Here is a 3,066-nt window from a genome sequence, read left to right as displayed (position 1 = left end):
TTAACCCTGGAAGTTTTGAGTGATTTATGGGTCTCCATATAATGGTTACAAACTTCCGAGTCACGGTAGCAACGGTGTGTTACTTGACAGCAGTTAGGAGGTGACGGTATTTTTAACAGTGGTGCGGAACTTGGAGTACTGCAGGTATCCCGGCAGAGAGGAGGGTATTTGCAGGTGTCCTGGTGGGAAATATGTGTTTGTAGACACACTTGTCACAGTGTGGTTTTCAGGTTCCTGTCAAGAGATCATGATGACCTTCATAATGATTTTTATCAGCGACAGTGCTCGTGTTGCGGTAAGTGATGATATGCCCCAAGCATCCCCACAGACCTTCTGATCTGGAGATTTCCAGGTAAGTTTGATAGCATCACTAACATGAGTGTACCCGTGGTTTCGTTTTGGGTTTTTTTGAGTAGGTATTCAGGTAAAAAATCATCTCAAACAATGCTAGTAAGCATTAGCTCTCACAGGATTAAAGTTCCGTCGGTGGAGCACGTGACTCTTGATCTCGGGTTGTAAGTTCAAGCCCTGCACTGGCTTAGAGCTTCCTTTAAAAAAAGATTATTTAACACCCCCACTGAGTTTATATATATAATGTGTGTCTAACATCAGTAGTGACTGAGACCCGAGTGCAGGTTAGTCATCTAGGTTCCACACCACAGTTATTACCATAAGATTTCTCCAGGTGGCCAGTCAAGAGGTGATGATGTCTCCCATATCCATGTTGACCTTGAAGTTCTGCCATGATCCAGGTGACGTTGATGGTTCCCATAGTGAGAGAATGGACCAAAATTACCTATAGATACACTGCCAGGATGAGTTGTTGCCTTATACACATTCGCCGTCCCTCTTTTTTAGGATCCTGTCGAGCAGTCACTCCGAACAGAAGAAGGGTTATTAGCAAAATCTTGTCAGGAACCAGTTAAGTGCTGAAGAGAGTTTTACCTATGGGGAAGAGCATCTCATCCTCAGATGATCAAGGCAAGTGAGAATGATGTCTCTCCCATTTGTAGTACCGTCTTTCTGCAGATAAACTATTAAGGTTCTCCTAGTAACCAGGTCTCAGATGCTGTGACATTAACTCTAGGAGACATTACTTCCAGAAATCTGTGTGATGAATGATATTGTTCAGGCCCTAACAGTAACCTGGTGAGAGGCCTGTATGCAGTTAAGCAATTAAGTTGTCCCTAACAATTAGTACGCCTGAGAATTTATGACTGTTATTTATGATGGTTTCGGACTGATCGGGGAATTTTCACATTCCCAGGTCCTTTATCGTATTGTCTATCACTGTGTTACCAACCACAGGATTTCTGCAGGCACTCCTTCAGGAGAGGACGATTGCTCTTCCTTGGGGCTGACCTTGGAGTTTCGCAAGTATATTCAGGCCTCATTGATGGGTCCTGAGGTAACACAAAGGGCCAGGAGAGTTCGCAGCTGTCTGTAAGAATGAACTCGTACCAAACGCATTTGCCACAGTGTGTTTTTCAGCTTCCTGTCAAGACATCACGATGAACCCAGCCATAGACGTTAGCGGGGAGCTTTATGGCAGGACACAGATAGGAGAGGCTGGGGTCCTAAAGCACAGGACAGGCCATCTCATCTCCACATAGCTAGGTAAGTGATGATACAATTTCTTGTCACCATTCTGTTTTTGCAGGTGCTGAAGCAAGAGATGATGTCGCCCTTACCAGTAATAAGAACAGTGAATTTTCACTTTTATATTTAGAGATAATGTAGAACCCTGTTAGCATTAAGGGATTACACTCGTACAGGTGATCGTCACGGAGCTCACACCCGGTTGTAACCACAGAATCTGGCAGGTGTCCAGTCAAGAATGATGGCATCTCCTGACAATGGTGTTGCCCTGAGTAATAGAAGTTGCTAGGTAGAGTTGATGTGTTCCATGGTAATGGGAGTGAAGGTTATGTTTAGGTTTCCCCGTGGAATAATTTGCATCTCAAACACATCGTTGCTTGTGCGTTTTCAGGTTCTTGTCAGGAGAACACAGTGAACCTCACCGTGGTTGGTAACAGATCCTTACTATTAACCAGGTAAGTGCTACTGTGGGTCTTACCATACAGACTGATCTAATCTTCAATGTCTAGGTAAATGAGAATGGCGTCCTTAACACTTGTGTTACTGTGTTTATCTGCAGATATCCTCTTAAGATCTTTCCTAGTACACAGGTATACGATAATGCAACATTAGCTTACTAGAGACATTCTAGTTTTTAGATACCTATGCATTAATATGTTGATGATTCTAATATTGACATTGTTTGGGCATGTATTCTGTTAAGAAATTAATGTATTTCTCTAATACTGGTAAGAATGAGAGTTGTGTCCTTGTTTGGAGCTACTGTGTTTTCAAAACCAGTGGTGATGGAAGGATGTGCCGATACCCAGTAATGTATCCTGTTGTCCATCACAGCATTATTGACCCTGGCTTTTTTGTAGGGATCCCTTCCAAGAGGAGCCAGTCTCTTTCTAGCTTCAATCTTGGAGCTCTGCAAGTACCCAGGTAGTGTTGATGGATCCCAAAACAATACAAATGGCCAGGGAATTTGCGGGTGTATGGTTTAGATGAGATGTAAACAGGAAAATTTTGCACAGTGTGTTTTCTCGATACATTTCAGGATGTCATGGTGAGTCTCTCCATGGTAGTTGATGGAGGACATTGGTGGTGCGAGGTAAGTGATGATGTGGGCCTGCGCCCCAGCATGGACCATCAGATTTTCACACACGCGGGTAAGTGATTATGTGTCCTCACACTTCCTGTTACCATGATTTTTTTGGCATGTGTTTAGGAAAGAAATGATGGTTTGCCCAACTCTAGAAAACATGAGTTTTCACTTTTTTATTCCAGGGAAGTCTATGTTGAACACTGTGAGTGTTGAGGGATTAAGTATTTCTATTCTATTTCCCTCCATAGTACTATCTATATGATATTGAGAAGTATCCAAACACTGGTGGTTTTCTGACATTGGTGCTAATTTTTAATGTCAAGTACCCAGCTAGAGTTACTTTGTTCCATAACGATGAAGTGAACAATGTTATTTGCAGG

General features: G+C 42.8%; 1 long non-coding RNA gene across 1 annotated transcript; it reads left to right on the top strand.

The window, feature by feature from the left end:
* The first annotated feature begins 1,598 nt into the window (after positions 1-1,598).
* Positions 1,599-2,175, top strand: LOC122897448. The gene is made up of 3 exons (XR_006382536.1): positions 1,599-1,617; positions 1,991-2,054; positions 2,159-2,175. It is a non-coding gene; the product is annotated as an uncharacterized LOC122897448 (long non-coding RNA).
* Positions 2,176-3,066: the final 891 nt, after the last annotated feature.

This window comes from Neovison vison, chromosome X (assembly GCF_020171115.1).
Source record: "Neovison vison isolate M4711 chromosome X, ASM_NN_V1, whole genome shotgun sequence".
In the NCBI taxonomy this organism is placed as follows: domain Eukaryota; kingdom Metazoa; phylum Chordata; class Mammalia; order Carnivora; family Mustelidae; genus Neogale; species Neogale vison.
Note: the sequence above shows the minus strand (reverse complement) of the source record. Positions and strands in the feature narration are given on the sequence as shown.